Source organism: Nomia melanderi, chromosome 13, assembly GCF_051020985.1.
Source record: "Nomia melanderi isolate GNS246 chromosome 13, iyNomMela1, whole genome shotgun sequence".
Lineage (NCBI taxonomy): Eukaryota > Metazoa > Arthropoda > Insecta > Hymenoptera > Halictidae > Nomia > Nomia melanderi.
Genome location: NC_135011.1, coordinates 4,294,811 through 4,312,198, shown reverse-complemented (window position 1 = coordinate 4,312,198; position 17,388 = coordinate 4,294,811). Strand labels below are relative to the sequence as shown.

Sequence of the window (17,388 nt, the reverse complement as noted above, 5' to 3'; positions counted from 1 at the left end):
TTTTATAGAAAAATGTCAGAAAGTCAGTTTAACTGCTCGGTAGTTTCAGTGTTAAGTGAGAAGGGAGGGAAAATGTACGATAAATGGAAAAATAATTTTTTATCGTGTTGCGACGAGTTTGGAGGTGTTTTAGGTTTCCTTTGTTGCTCGTTCGTCGTTTTAACCCTTTGCACTCGAGTGGCGACTCTCAGTCGCCATTTTATTTGATACAATAAAGTTACAAGGTGTTATGTATAATATTAAGTTTTGTTTAATGCATCAATATGTGGAATATTTTTATGAAATAGCTTTGTTTATGAAAATAGTGTCGTCTATGTCTCGTTGGAAGTCATAGCATGTTTATAGTGAAAAACTACCGAGTGCAAAGGATTAATACACTGTTAGAGAGAAGGGGAAATGTAAATTTTGAATTCCGAGTGGTTCAAACGTTGTCAAACGTGTTCAAACTTATGCAGGTTTGAAGAAACTATGCAGAACACTATCAACTTCTGTGTTTACTATCGTATTATTAAATTCTTCGTTTCATATTAATTCTAATTCACTGAATATTGCAACACATTCAAACCACGAACAACAATGAACACAGAAATCAGCGCAAGCCTTGCACTCGAATGTTTTTTCCACAAATATTCAACACTTTATAAAACATAGACGAGGCTTCTTGCGACTAACATAAATAATTTCACCGATAAATTAAGAAACAAAACTATTATTTGATATTTCACACAATGATCATACAGAGTTTAGTATTAAACATCAAACTTAATAATACTGTATCAAACCAAGTGGAGTCACCTCCCGATTCCGCACTGTAAAACTATAAAATTTCACATTTAACATTACACCTCATACAACGCATCAATTTGAGAAACATTGAAACAAAACAGACTTCTCTTCGAGTTTCACAAAATACGTCATCGTTATCTCATCAGAAAACGTTCAAATATTTCCAGCGGAAAACTTCCGAGTGCAAAAGGTTAGAGCGTCGCCCGAGCAAAAGATACGAAAAAATCGTCGCGACACTCACCGTCACAAGGGGAACAGCTCGTTTCTCATAGCAGAACCTGCTCGTCGACGTCTATCTCCTCGGGTCGCCCTTTTTTTCCAGGGCGCGGGGTCCCAAAGTAATGAAGGATGTTTAGGAGGGTCGAGTCGTTCCTTATGCAAGCGGAGGCCGCCGCCATTTTGAACGTCGGGCTTAGTCCGCGGCTTAGGCTCCGGCCATATTGCCGGGGGACAGAGCGGCCGAACCTTTCCGACGGCCTGTTCGTAAATAAAGGGAATCTGGGTTCATTAAGAGGTACACTCCAGAATCGCCGCTTAAAATTCACCGCGTACTCTTTGCCCGCGACTCTGTTGCGTACTGACCGGATCACCGGTTATGAAGCCGGCCATTTGCATAGAAGCGAGCGAGGCATTATGCTAACGTTTCGGGTCGACCGAGTTTCAATTCCCGCGGGACATTAACGGAACGATCCTCTTGATCACTTTTTTCGATTTAGGACGCCGCGCCATGTAAGCGAGGACTCGGCCGTTATTACGGAACGCTGCTATGAAGCAGCTTTTTTTAACCAGTTAACTGTGTAACCAGTGACAATGACGAGTGACTCGTAATGAAAAGTTCCAGACTAATTTAACCAAACTCAATGTTCGTTCACCACGGATCGAAGCGAAGAACTGTTTTGCTATCAGTGTATTGTCTTCAAACGAAATTTACACTTAAAGTAACAGACAATTTTCTTGCATTCCAAATTGTTGGAAATAATAGTGTACACATCATCGTAAAGCTTGACATGGTACTAATCCTTTCAGCGATGATTTCCTTATTTTTTTAGATAAACATGTAAATCTCCTTTGTTTCGCTTTGATCTTTCATTTCACAGATCAAAATACACGAAATGGAAAAAATATAATTTTAAATCATTCGAATGAATTGCAGTATCATTATTGCACGTTGATTTAGTTGAATGTCGCCACATTGGGTAGCATTATTTATAATACAGAAATGTTTTCGAATAACCATCTTTTAATTTAATGAATTATAGTATCTTAACTTGGTTGACGTGCATTCGTCCTGCGTTTGACGAGTACACGCTCCATTTTTTATTTTAAATTCCACAGTTAACTGGTTAAAGGTTCCCCGGAATCTGATTTAACACTGAAACTAGCGAATCAGTCGAAATTACTTACTCCTCATCTCTTTATTTAGCAATGATTAGAAAGATAATGGATGTTTCACTGGGAAATCATTGAAGAACTGATTTTAGCGATACTGAATTCTAAACGAATCAGTCTGAATTGCACTCTTGGAGTTTCTACAGAGGAATTTCGAAAGGTCAATTTAACACGATGGGTCAAGTGTTAATTATTCCTATTTTCACGTTCGAACGATCGCAAAACTTGGAATTGGTATTGTATAACAAGTTAATTAATATTAATGAAGTGTCTACATCAAATCAAATTATACAGGTATCGAACTTCCTATTACAAACAAGAACACTTGATTAATATCGAAAATCAAAGTGAACACCGTGAAACGCAAATATTATGTCATAGTTTATTATTATTGGACAAGGATTAATTAATAAGTAATTGCTTATCACTCGGCCGTCGACGAATCAAGAAGCTCGCGCGGCGAGGACGTTTAATTATTATTACAACTATTGTCTTTTAATTACCACCGTCCACATTGAACATCTCGGTTCTTTCTTCCGCTGCGGTTGCTCCTTGAAGCCTGTTCCTACTCAAACTATAATGAACCTCGAGTCTTTTGTTCCGAGCAGTGGACTATAGCGGCGACAGCGAGAGGAGGTAGCGTAAAGCGTGTCAGAGGCTGGACGAGTGGACAGCATTGTTCCAAAGGGACGTGGAATATTAATTCGCGGAGAAGTATCGTTCAGCCGTGTATCGTAGATCCGTTAATTCCCGGCCTCAGACGTTAGCAGTCCATTTATTTAACTGGACACGATCGCCGCGGGCTAATTGTTACTCCGTCCAGTAATTGTAATTCCCTGTCCTGCCGGTGACGCGACCGCTGATTACATAATTCCGGTCAACTCCGCGGTAATTGGCTGCGGGCGATCAAACGGGATCGTGCCCTGATTCCCGCCGATACCACGGAAAAAAGGAAACACCGCGTCGATCAGTCGGGGATTTATTTTTTCGGAAGTTTATCTCCACTGACGCATCGCGTGTCGGCTAATCTTCGGAAAACTGAATTTTCAGTGAAATGAACTTATGTAATATATTTTCGTTTATCATGTTGTTGTGTAATATATTTTACATAGCTAGTCAATTCGAAGCAAATTTAATATTTTCTTAAGGTCTGTGGTAATTAGCAAAGGTAGCTACGTGTCTTTATATAGAAACGAGATTTCTGTATGCAATGTGTTAAGGACAATTTATTTTTGAGAGTCATGTGTCATTTATGTGGGTCGATATTTGTTTTCGGGAATGATGATTCGGTTTTGGGGATGAAAATTTGATTTTGGGGATAAAGGTGTTTTTTGGTAATTAAAATTTATTTTTTCAGAAGGTTATCTCCATTAACAATTTATTTTTTAGAGTCGAGTGTCATTTATGTGGATGGACATTTGTTTTCAGGAATGAGGATTCGGTTTTGGGGATGAAAATTTGATTTTGCGGATTGAAATTTATTTCTTGGGGATGGAGGTGTCTTTTATTAATGAACATTTATTTTTTGTGAGTCGAGTGTGATTTATGTGGACGGACATTTGTTACCAGGGATGAGAATCTGATTCCGCAGATTGAAATTTATTTTTTGGGGATTAAAATTTACTTTTTAGGAACGAAGGTTTTTTTTATTAATAAGAATTTATTCTTTGAGAGTTGAATGTGTTTTATGTGGACGGACATTTGTTTTCACGGATGAATATTTGATGTTGCGGATGAGAATTTGATTTTGGGAATTGAAATCCGTTTTTAGGGATGAAGAATTAGTTTGCTGCTGAACATTAATTGGGGATGAAGACTAAACTATGGTTTAAAATAAAATCGCCCAGTGTTCGGTAGTGTACACGTGTCTTTCGAAATGGAGGGGTTAAACCTTCACGCAAATATTGACAGTAGAGACCGCCATGATCGTCTAAATTTATGTAGCAGTTAGGATCAGATTTAGCGTTGTTGAAATTCCAGTTACAGTGGAATTTGCTCTTCTCGTACTCTATATTTCTCGTATGCTTGTTTGCAGTTATTAAAGGTAAAAAGGAAATCCTCTGACTATCAAAATTATTATCACTGTCATTCTTCTCTCTACTATCAAAATCAGTGTCACTTCACCTTACCCAACACTAGAGAACAGTGTAAACTATTCTTTTCACTAATAATATTGAAAACATTATAATATCATCTATATTAAAAACATCTTCACAAAGAAGCAAGAAAATAAGATAGAAATATGTTACATCAAACCTTTGAAAACATTTTAGTTAAGATACATTACAGAAAATTGTTTATACTATTAAAGCAAAAATATACCATACAAAAATTTTCAGATTCCGAAGACTAAGTCACAAAAGAATGATTTAATTACTCGAATAGCAGATCAGCACGTAGTTTCCTTTTGTTCTATCAATTATGCAATTGATATATAATTTAGCTCCTGTTGGGGGTTCTGTACATTCCAAAGAATCTTCGTCCGCAAAGGGTTAATATTATCATAAATAATATATAAATCAAGGGATACTATACTCTTTCAACGTTTCATGGATAATCACGTTAAATGAAATTTAATATCGAACATCAAACTGCAATTTCTCTGCATCAAACCAAATGGCGACTGTCAGTCGCCTCCCGAGTGGTTAATAATAGATTCAGAAAAACTGTATTGCATAAGAATTCCACAATTCAGCTGATAAACTTCATGCAATCCCCAAGCTATCATTAAGGGAGCTTAAATCACTCCTGTTTCGAGAAATGAAACCTGTCACCGTCAAAAATCCATTTAAGGGTTGGCTTAATTATTTCTTCCTCCGCGAAACTGCTGAATTACCCGACCACTCGAAACGTCCGCTATAAATCGGCACCGGCGGACGTTCTGTCGCGTCGGTTGAAACTGAATGACCGTAGCCGTTATTTACCATGACTGGATCACGAAGCGCACCATACTGGAAGACGACAGAGCAGCGACTGGCTGGGTCAACGGATTTTACGACCGCGAGAAGCCGATTGAATTTCTTCGAACCGGCCCAAAGGGGTGCACAGGTTGTACCGTCCGCCATCTGCCACGGCTGTAAACCTTTCGGCTCGCTGGGTAACGGTCAGGTTACACACAGTCTAGGGGAGAGATTAATATCCCGGGCCATGGTCTTTGCGTACGGATCGCTAATTGCCCGTTTCGATAAATACGAGAGGGAAAACAATTTCGGACCGTGGCTCGGCCGTAAATAAACCGCGACTCGGTTTCCAGGGTAAATCGTCCCTTGGGCCGCGTTAATTCGCGTATCTATATTTGCATCCTGGGCCGCAGGCTTCGGAACGGTTTCATTTGATTTTCGATTTCCATCCTGAGAATCCGGGGACAAAGTTTCTCAACCCTTGTGTCAGACGTTTTAGAGGCACGTGTTTTTGCTGAGGAATTTTGGAATATTCAGGGACCGGTTGTTGTGGTTCGGGTTGATGAAATTGAGTTGTAGTGAATTTGGAAAATTTTAGAGGGAAGATGTGGTGTATCAATTTTGGGGAATATTGGAATAGAAAAATATTGTGTATTAAATTTTGGATATTAGGATAGAGATATATTGCATCAAATTTTAGAGTGTTAGAATAGAAATATATTGTATATTAAATTTTGGAGGATATTAGAATAAAGATATATTGCACTAAATTTTAGAAAATGTAAGAATAGGAAAATATTGTGTATTAAATTTTGGATATTAGGATAGAGATATATTGCATCAAATTTTAGGAAATGTTAAAATAGAAATATATTGTGTATTAAATTTTGGAACATACTAGGATAGAGGTATATTGCACCAAATTTTGGAGGATATTGGAGTAAAGATATGTTACACTAAATTTTAGAAAATGTTAGAATAGAAATAGATTGTGTACTAAATTTTTGAACATATTAGGATAGAGATATATTGCATCAAATTTTAGAAAGTGTTAGAATAGAAATATATTGTGTATTAAATTTGGGAGAATATTGGAATAAAAATATATGGCACCAAATTTTGGAGGATATTGGAATAAAGATATATTGCACTACATTTTAGAAAATGTTAAAATAGAAATATGTCGCATACTAAATTTTGTAACATATTAAAATAGAAATACATTGCTCCAAACGTTAAACATTAAGATAGAAATATACTGCACCAAATCTTAGCAACTCCTAAAGCAGAAATATACTAGAAAAAATCTTTGAAAATATTAGAATAAATATCACAGAAAATTGTTTAAACTATTCAAGCAAAGATCTACTACACGAAACTTTAATAAATACTACCTACAGAAACCGTCGACGACGGAACTTAGAAATGAAATCCAAAGTAGTTCCGAAATTCGCTGATCACAGCCTGATGAAATCGTGCGCAGCCATTTTCTTCTATGGCCGATCGACTGCCGGGAAGGGACTTTCGATTGACTTTCTCTATTCAAAGGCTTCCCTCGCTCGCAGAGGGTACAGAAAGAGAAGACGCGCCTCCGACGGTTCGCCCGCGTTGAATATTTGAACGTCCCGCTCGCTTATTCAACGAGTCCACTGAAGGCCTGTCTCGGCCTGCTCGCCGGAAATCCAGTGACTGTCAACTTTTCTGACAGCTTTATCGCTCTAGACACGACCGGGAGTCCCCGCTTCGATCATCCTTCGCCGGAAGAACGGCTCCCCGACGTTCGGACGGATCCACTCGTTTTTACCTGGATAATTCCTCTCCGGCGAGTAGTATAAGTCAATGACACGTCAGACAGAAAGTGTTACCTGAGCACTCTTACAGCTAGATCTCAATGTAATTCACTTTTCCCTTTGACGCAGCATCCCTCGATTTCTCTCATGAATCACTTCATTCGAAAAGAAACCATTCCCATCTAACCAAAAGTACAATATAACAAACATACACAAAGAAATTAGAACTCGAGAATCGAACTATCAAGAATATCAATCTAGGCTATTACCAATCCTTTCCCGAAGAAATCGCAGGAACTAAACAACTTTCCAGGAATAAATCCTGAGGACTAATGGGGCAATCTTCTTATAGGCAGCGCACAAAGCAACTTTCTAAACAGAATGCCGCCACGAATATCGAAGAAAACACAGAATCTGGAACTAACCGCAAAGCGGCCATGCCAAAGAAACCACGAAAAATCAATCTCCTCTTCCGCATAATAATAAAACGCACGCCCGGCCAACTTGTACCTCGGACATTAGCATACGACATTAACCTTTCATAACCGGCAAGGAAAACAAACTGTCACTTTATTCCTGCCCGTGTTCCCACGAAACTTTCCATAAAGACCGCTAACAACTTACAACCGTCGTCGAGCGCGTTCCACGTATCTCCGACTGCAAATTGCCCCATGAATAATCAACGGCGCGCCGCATGGAAGTTGGCCGTGCATCTTCGACGGGCCGGTCTCCATTATTAACCGGCAGGCGAGCGAGCCGGGCGAACGAGAGAACGGAAGAAAAACCGGCCGGCGTCGATCCAGTGATTCGATCGGCCGGCCGCCTGCTATTTCGAGAATCGTTTCGATCGATCGGCCCGAGGGGAACCGCGCCGGAAGACTGCGGCTCGCTGGCGGCCGGCTCGCTCGCGTATCGATCCTCGACTATTATTAGTCCCCGTCGACGACGACCCCCATTAGAATCGTCAGAAGCGGCGGACTCACGAGCAAACTCTTTTCAGACTTCGTTAGCGGATGTTGCACGCCGGATAAACGCCTTTGACGCGCGGCTCTGTCGGCTGTGCGCTCGACGCTCGCGCGCGCCAGGCTTCACTTCCGCAGCGAACCGTGACAGCAGGATGGCTCTCTTTCTGGTTGCATAGGATGCCGACGAGGGGATCGGGGAGGGGAGGTTCTTGCGGGGAAGTTTTTATGTGGGAGCTATTCGCGTAGATGATAACGGAGATGGTTTGGATGATAGGTGTGGAGTTCTGTGGATGTGTTTCGTATGTTTGTGGCGTTTTGTTTGAGTTGGGAGGAGTTTGGGTTTCGTTGTGGAGATGGTTGTGTTAGGGTTTTTACGGGTGTGTGGATTGAGAAAGGAGTTATACCAGGGAAATGTATATAAAATATTGTGGGGCTTTTGGTTACGTTGGAAATATTCTAGGTTCGATTGTGGTGGAGATCTGGTGATAATGTTAGTAAAAGACTGAGCAATGATTCTTTCTGTGAGAAACATTGATTCACACGAAAGAGTAATGACAGTGTTCAGGTTTCAGTAGTACGATTAACGTATAGACCGACCAGGTGGTGTTCCTCTAGTATTTCATAATGCAGCGAATAATCATCGCTCTCCGAGGATATTGTACGCTTTGACATGGCTGTGACTCTGTCTAATAGCTCAAATTAGACATCATTAGAATACCTTGACACATTCTGATGCTATTGACTTTAATAGATTCAACGTGACGGATGTTATCGCGTCCATCGACCTGCCGAAGCGTTTAAGAGAAAAGTTTCTTAAAAGGAACAGGATTTATATGAAGATACTTTTTTAATACACTTCCAGATATTAGTAAATTTAATTAGAATGATCTATATGATCTTGTATATCATTCATTTTATCATTCTACGACACCTGTTTAATTTGCAACAAATCTAAAATACATAGAAAACAAAGTTTTTCAATTTTGACACTCGCTCGCTTCATTCCACAACTCTCCAATTTGCAACAAACCGTACATACATAGAAAACAAAGTTCTCCAATTTCAACGCTAGCTGACTTCATTCTACGACCCTTCAGCGTGCAACGCAACGAATTGATCGATTGAGATCCACGGTTCGACGATACCGAAGTCACGGTGACGTCTGATCGGGACATAGGGGACACGCCGATCCCGTCACGGTGTTCATCCCCGTGCTCCGGATTCCTGGAATTACACGGGGCCATGGTGCCGGGTAGGTAGGTAACCGAAGGCAATATCGACCGAATGGAACCTGCAGCCGCCGCCACCGCCACCGCCGCCGACGTCTTCGGTTTACCCTCCGCGGAAACGCGCTGAATCACTGGCGTGGCCAGATGCAACAACGCGCGCGATATACGGGGTTATCGGAGGCCTCACGGGGCACCAGGCCTGCGAAGTATGCGGGGAATCGATAACCGAGACGCGTCGATGATAACTTCACCTGGGAATCTTGCGCGCTCGTGGCACCCGCTGTTTCGAATTAGTTGGCGTGCTGCGATGTTGAAGAAAGATTCCACTGGCTTCCTATCTGGGCTGACTTTACAGTGGACTTTCTACTTAATCGATCCTTTAATTGTTTGATTCCTGCGCGACGCTTTCGCGCTCTTCAGATTTCATGTTGAAGAAACCTATGCTTCTATGCTAATTTTTACTACTCGAAGGACCTTCCAGTGATAGGGACTATAAATTTTCTGATTCACTGACTAACTGACTGACTGATTGACTCCCTGATGGAGATTTTCTGAATTTGTTCCTGAACTTGTTCCTGATTAAACTTGTTCCTGATTGAACGTGCTTCTGGTTAAACTTATTCCTGAACGTGTTCCTGATTGAACTTCTTCCTGATTGAACGTGTTCCTGAACTTGTTCCTAATTGAACGTGATCCTGACTGAACGTGTTCCTGATTCTAGTTCTGCTTGACTCTCCCAAGGGCCTTCCTAGTTCTGAGTTACTCTCCAAGCGCCCTTCTCATTCTGAAGAACAATGACAATAGAGAACTTCTTCTTTAATAACAAAGGCAAATGATATTGAAAATAATTATTAATGATTTACTATTACAGTAGTCATATTACGCTATGATCTAGCTAGTTGTGTTACTAAATACTTTTATTTAAAATCATTACTGTTCAAAGCACTAGAAACTCTTGGCAGTCAACGTGTCAACTGCTCAGTAGCGTTAGAGTTAAATTAATCTTGGTTAACTTAAGTTATTCGAAGTCTACATTAGAACGATTGACATTAATAATATACTTCCGAAAAGAACATATTCATCAACGACTGCATAAAGAGTGAGATACATAAATGAAATTCCAAAGGAAAACGGTTGCAACCTTACAAACTCAGACATCTCAAAATTAATAATAAACCTTACTAAGTAAACACTGCATCAAGAAAACGATACAAAGATAGCCTCTCAACTCGAGATTAAAAGAAACCAGTGCACACATTCCCCTCAAACGCGTTGAAAGATGCACCAAGATGCATCGCGCCGAGTGACAGTTACTCGAAATCCAATGATACATTTATGGGAACGAGATACGAGACGCAGCTTCCGGAAACGAGCTCCACTGAACGGGGAGCTGTCCCCGGCATTCTCCCTCTCGGAGATTCCGTCAAACACGGGTGACTCGCTTTGACGCGAGCCGCGCTCGCGGTTTTTCTCGTTAACAGAAAGAAAAAGAGAAAAGAAAGGAAAACCGGCGGCGGCGTCGTGAAAAATCACAGGCTGGTAGAATAAAATCAGGGGCAGCTTTGAATCCGCGAGACTCTGGCCTCGGCCACCGACCAAGACGCTTCTGGGCGAGCTGAAATTTAAATAACCTGCTGCGCGGAAGATGCGACGTTATATTATACCGAAGGAAACGAGGAATAACGTCGCCGACCCGCCGGCGATCCGTAATTTTCCCGGATTTTCGTGGCCGCGCCGAGGAGAGCGGCCGGAAGTGCCGTCCTCGTCGTGTCTGAGAGCAACTTTTTCCCTCCCCGGCGGAATCCGCGTCTGCCAACGACGAATGCGGGGGAATTCTGGGCGACGGTTGCTTAAACTGGCGGAGACAATGTGGAGTTTCGAATAATCCGAGATACAGTCAAACTTATTTTTGTGCGGTCTTTTTTTATGCGATTTTTTTATGTGGTATATGAATTCCAACGGTGTTGTTTTTCAAGTGACGAAAGCGACTTTGAACCAGTTCATCACAAGATGCGCATTTTGGACGAGTAGCAGTGAATGATGTGCATTGTGAAAATTTCTCCATGATTCCATGTGAATTTAATTATTTATTTTGTTTGGAAGCACTTTCCTAGTATTTTATAAATTTCTGAACATTGTTTTCTATGCGGTTTCTTTTATGTGGTCCCTATCTATCACAAAAACAGGTTTGACTGTATTCCTGAGCGAATCATTCGAGGAAGCTGGGATTTCGAGTAATTAAGTTATTCTGAAGAATTCGATGTGATTCGAGATTGTAATCGATTTATGGAATAATTTTATAGGTATATGGTTTGCATTGTGTAAAGATCTTGAAGACTCGTGGAATAATTTTTAGGCGATTCCTGGTAGATTGAAGATAGAATTTGACGAATCCTACTTTCCAAAATTTCTGCACTACTCATAGAGATATAATCAAATATACAAAACGCTACGCAAACTCAACTCCCAAATCCTAAACACTACTCACCAGCAAAACTACAGTCCCGCAAAACGAAGAATTGCATCGCGAAGCAAATCCCAAAAATTGAACGGATCCCAGAAATTGCATCGTCAAGACAAATCCCGGAAGCAGCGCCATTCTCAAAACAAATCTCGCTAAGAATCGCGAGCCGGGTTAACTTATCCCCGTGCTTTCCCTCGGATCCTTTGCATCCTCCGTCAGCGATCCGAGGAGAATCGCGCGATCCACGGAATCGAGGAGGATAAAGCGACGAGCGACATTCTTCCCGAGGAAAATACGGGACTCCCAGGTATCCCGGGTGACAAGAGAAACGAGCCGATCGTTACCGGCGAATAGGAATACCCGGCGCCGGGGAACACCATCGAAATATCGGCGAAAGTAGCGGCTGCGTTTCATTGGGACAAATCGCGGCCGATCTCTCCCGCGGGATCTCTAATATCGGGAGTGCAACCCTTAATATTTCTTCGTTTCCGCGCGAAACGGCTTCGCCTCCTCTCCGTTTCCTTTATCGGCGTCCGTGGCCGCTTTATCCCGCTCCCGGGGAAACCGTCTGCGAGACAATGGCCGCCGATGCGTCTTCGCTGTCCCCGTTCCTCCTCGATCTTCGTCCCTCGGCTAACGGATGCCTCGTCTTTCACTCGCCGACCCAATTTCTCACGGGCCACGGAATTCCTGTCGTTCTTCAATCCGCGAGGAACTCCGGGCTTCGACGCTCTGCGCTCAGGCTGCGGATGGATACGCGAGGCTGAAGTTCTTCGACTTTTGTATGTTAGCTTGCTGCTACGTGATTGGGGGGACGCTTGACGCAGTTGGTTTAGATGGTATTAGGTTTTTTAGATACTATTAGTATTTACTACTGTTAGATACTACAGGTGTAAGAGATTGTGGAGATGGGAGTACAGTCGAACCTGTTTTTGTGCGGTAGATAGGGACCACATAAAAGAAACCGCACAAAACTATGTTCAGAAGTTTACGAAATAATGAGAACGCTTTCAAACAAAATAAATAATTAAATTCACGTGGAATCATTTTAAAAATATTTCATTTCTCATGGAGAAATTTTCACAATGCACATAATTCAATGCGTGTATCTTCTTGTGATGAACTGGTTCAAAGTCGCTTTCGTCACTTGAAAAACAACACCGTTGGAATTCATATACTGCATAAAAAAAATTGCACAAAAAAGAATCACATACAAAAAGACCGCACAGAAACAGGTTTGACTGTATTGGAGCTGTAGGCTTTTGGTGTGAGTAGCTAAGTTCAAGGTAGCTATTTTGCTGTCATAGTAGACACCTTTCTATAGGCTACTATCTATAGAATATAGGAATCTCATCAAATTTGATTAAGTTAAGACGTTGAATGCCGCACGATTTCACCTAGCAAAGTACAGAATGGAAACAATATAATATCAAATTATAACAGTGAATCGTTTCAGTATTATCGCAGGTTCGTCTCGTCGAATATCTCCGCGTCAGTATTATCTACGATATAAAAATGTTTGCAAATGATCATCGCTATTGAAACATTTTATCCTGTTATCGCTGCAACACACTAACCTACATCGGAAAGTTCGAAAGAATATCTCACAGGGAGAACACTTTGAATGCACTCGCAGCGACCGATTATCAGTGCGATCGACCACGGATCGAAGCACGTAGTCAGCGGTATAGCGCGTCAGTTTATCGCGGGATGGGAGCCAACGATTTCTCCGTGCTGCGCGGCTGGTATATTACGACAGGCAGCCCGCGATAAACAACGCTGCTTGGGGGGAGTAACGCAGCCAAGAGAGATAGGAAGGAGCGAGAGAGAAAGAGAGAGTTACGCAACCAAGAGAAATAGGAAGGAAGAGCGAGAGAGAGAGAGTGACGCAGCCTTGAGAGATAAAAAGGAAGAGCGAGAGAGAGTAACGTAGACGAGAGAGATAGAAGGAGAGAGCTAGAGAGAAATTAACGCAGCCAAGAGAGATAGAAAGAGAGAGCGGGAGGGAGTCACGTAGAAGAGAGAGATAAAATGAGAGAGCGAGAGAGAAATTAACGTAGGAAAGAGAGATAGAAAAATAGAGAAAGAGAGAGAGAGAGAGTAGCGCAGCCAAGAGAGATATACAGAGAGAGTATCAGAGAGAGCAACGGAGTCAAGAGGCATAGACAGAGAGAGCAACAGAGAGAGTAACGTAGCCAAGAGAGATAGAAAGAGAGAGCAACAGAGAGAATAACGCAGCCAAGAGAGATAGTAGGAGAGAGAGAGAGAGAGAGTAACGCAGCCAAGAGAGATAGAAAGGGAGAGGGAGAGAGAGAGAGTAACGCAGCCAAGAGAGATAGAAAGGGAGAAAAAGGGAAAGAGTAATGCAGCTAAAACAGAGAAAAAGAGAGGAACAGGTAGAGTTTTCTCCGCTCGAGGGGAATCCGCGCCCATCCCGCGGGCTTCGAGTTATTACATTCCCCTCGACAAGGCGGCGAACGGACAAAAGGATGCGCGGGAGCGACGTCTACGGGAAACACGCCGCGCCCGGCCGGCCCGCCGACCAGGTGTATCGGGAAACTGTAGCACGTGTCGCGACACGGATCCAACATGGTTAAATGAAAATCGAATCGATGCCTGGTACACTCGTTTACCTGTCGCTTTTTTAGAGGATCCGCTTTTCTATCGGGGAATTCCTGCAGCGAGGTAGTTCGGTGTCTTACGCTTCGCAGTGCGACAAACGGTCGTTTTCTGGATGAAACTCGGTAACTCGAGATGTACGAGTGATACAAACAAACGTTTCAGATAAAAACTGTACGGTATAGAGCTGAGTATATGGTGGTTGTATTTTTGTTCGCATTATGGTATATCGTGAAGCTTCCTCAATGACAATGGACACTTTGCGTTTCGATTCTAACGTCGTATAAATACAAAAACGGAATTTATTAGGATAAAATTGTTATTTTTTAAATAGAAATCATTTTACATAGCAAAGACTACTCCAGTTAAGGTACGGAGCTAAATATATGGTGGTTGTGTTTTTGTTCATATTATGGAAATATTGTGAAGGTTTCCTAAATAATAATGGAAACTGCGTTCCAATTACAACGTTGTATAAATAGAGAAACTTAATTTATTCGAATAGAATCGTTACTTTTCAAAAGCAAATCGAAATTGACGGGCGAGTGTTAAAGATGTGCGTTAAAAAAGAGTTCCGTGTCGATTTCATTATCCGGAAACGCGTCGCGATCGAACCTCCGCGGATATTATGAAGCTTTCTCAATAACAACGGAAACTTTGCGTTCCAATTCCAACGTTATATGAACAGAGAAACAGAATTTATTCGAATAGAATCGTTATTTTTCAAAAGCAAATCGAAATTGACGGGCGAGTGTTAAAAATGAGCGTTAAAAAAGAGCTCCGTGTCGATTTCATCATCCGGAAACGCGTTTCCTAATCCAGGAACGCGTCGCGATCGAACGGCCGCGGACCGATTAGAAGAATCACGGTCGCCGCGGCTCCGTCAAAGCTTTTCACGGCTGCGGGATTCCAAAGGATTCGCGAGCGGCGCGCGGAAAACGACACGGAAACGGTAATCTGGAAAATAGAGCCGCTTTGATATCGACCGGTGTACACCTGGCGGGTAGACAGAGGGGAAAAAAAGCTCGTCCGAGCGATAAAGCTGAGAGAAAAAAAATAGCTGAGAAAAAAAGGAGAAGGGAAACAGAAAAAAATGCGGGCCGGGCCTTTGTGCAGCGGCGAGGCCGGCCGGCGGGCTGCAGCTATCCTCCGGCTGGCGATTAGAAAAGTTCGCGGAGATTTTCCAGCGACCGTGTTTCAAAAATATCATGGAAAAAAAGGAGATTTCCAAATCTCTCCCTAGCATTGTCCCGCGGCGGTTTATCGTCGCGCCATTGTCTCTGCGCCGCGTCTAATGAAATTCGCGGCGGAAAATATTCCGCGCAGGCTCTCGTTCTTCGCGAAGATAAAACGTTCAAGTCGCTGGTAACGTTGAGTTATAAACATTTCACGCACCGGATCGTAGTGGCAATAAATGTGCATTTGACACTGAAACTAGTAGACAGGTCAAAATTTCCCCTTCCTAACTTCTTCAGTTTGCAATTATTGACTCTTTGCAGTCGGAAGTGTTTCGTTGGAAATATTTAACATTTTCTAACTAGACGATGATATTTTTTGAAATTAACTCGATAGAAATAAAGCTCTTTTACTCCAATATTAAATATCAAATTTTATAACTTTACTTCATCAAATCAGGCGGTGCCTGAGTCACCTCTCGAGTGCAAAGGGTTAACACGTTGAATGCCATGGGGTCACCGGTGACAAGCACATCGAATTACTGTAATTGACTCAATTAAACGATGATTATTCGCAAACATCTCTATATTATAAATAATGCTACCCGCGGTGACATTCAGTTTGATGAACGTGCAATGATAATCCAATTCAGTCAAATGATTTGATATTGTACTTTTTCCATTTTGTGCACTTTGCTCTAAATCTTGCTCTAAATTAAAGTCTGAATAGATACACTCTTGCAGTTTCTATAGAAGAATTTCAAGTCAATGTAACTGCTCTGTAGTTGTAGTGTTAATATTCCTTTCATGTTATTGACGCTAGGTTTACGGACATTTATAGTTTTCCTAATTTCTTTTCGCAATTATTAAAAAGATGCTTTTGTGATAAATTAGTCGAGCAATTGACGTGGCGCAAACTGAATTGCAAATTAAAGTCTGAATAGATACTCTTGCAGTTTCTATAGAATTTCAAGTCAATGTAACAGCTCGGTTGTTTTAGTGTTAATATTGATGTTACTGACGCTAGATTTACGAAAACTTATCGCAGTTGATTATATTGATCTACGAACCTTGGTATCGGTGATTCAAATGTTGAAAATTAGAAGTTCGAAGGTTAGATGACTAAAATACAATTAAGTTATTGCATCAAAATCGACTACTGTTCGAATTTATAACTCAATATCTCTAATTCAGCATTAGAACACTAGACACCTATTCCTCGTACAACTAACAAGTAACCTAATTCCCAAAACATTGTAATTCCAGTAGCTAAATAAGAGAATTAAGAGAAGTTTAGAGTGTAACGCTCTAATTCCATTGCAACGTCCGAAATTAACTCGCAGCAGATCGCAGTTACGCAGGAAATCATGATTAAATTCCCGGAGCAGCAACATGTTCGTGTTTTCCGGCGACATTATTTATGTAACCGCCACCCCCGCGCATGGGCGGGGTGGCTGGCTTTATTAAAAGGCTCCGCGGGCGAAGGAAGCTCCGTTTTCGGGCATCGCGTCCCGCCGAAACGTCGAATGCCGCGCGTCAAAGACGGAACCGCCGTCGCTCGTCGGCGCCGAAAAGGAATTCACCGACGGCCACGCGTTTCATTAACCCCGATACAGCGATCCGCGGTACCCGCGCCATTTCCTGTTCGGCTGCGCCTCGAAATTTCCGGTTTACTTTCCGCTCGAACCGCGAGTTATTTCGCCGTGGCGGCGGGTCGCCGTAATTCCGCCGGTGCGCGCCGGTCGCATACTTCCGGGCGCACGACGTAATTGTAATCACGGACTGTATTCCTTGAATTTACGGATCTTGGGGGGACGGAGCGTTATGCGCTTGATTATTTCATTGTTAAGGGGGTGATTCGGGTCGCTTGCTTGAGTTTTTGATTTTTCTGATTGTCAGGAAGAAATTGTTGCGAGAGGGAATACATTGAATTCGCTTGTTTGAGTTTATAGAGTAATATAATTTTAGATGATGATGATGATAATAATAGTAGTATAATATTAGAAATGAATATTCCAGAAAGTCTAGGTGAATTCAAGTGGAAAATATGATTGAAGTATGTTGGAACATA

At 41.8% G+C, this 17,388-nt stretch overlaps 1 protein-coding gene and 1 long non-coding RNA gene across 4 annotated transcripts in view; one reads left to right on the top strand and one right to left on the bottom strand.

Moving 5' to 3' along the window:
- cpx (synaptic transmission protein complexin) overlaps positions 1 to 17,388 on the top strand; it is a 474,092-nt gene that overhangs the window by 144,667 nt on the left and 312,037 nt on the right. The window lies entirely within an intron of this gene.
- LOC116431585 (uncharacterized) overlaps positions 1 to 17,388 on the bottom strand; it is a 114,151-nt gene that overhangs the window by 26,046 nt on the left and 70,717 nt on the right. The window contains exon 3 of one of the 3 annotated variants that reach the window (XR_004235974.2): positions 1,028 to 1,263. The exons of 1 other annotated variant lie outside the window; for it this stretch is intronic. This is a non-coding gene — a long non-coding RNA (uncharacterized LOC116431585). Of the gene's footprint in view, positions 1 to 1,027; positions 1,264 to 11,153; positions 12,267 to 17,388 lie in introns of those variants that run through there. One more of the 3 variants, XR_012999948.1, reaches the window with a different exon arrangement.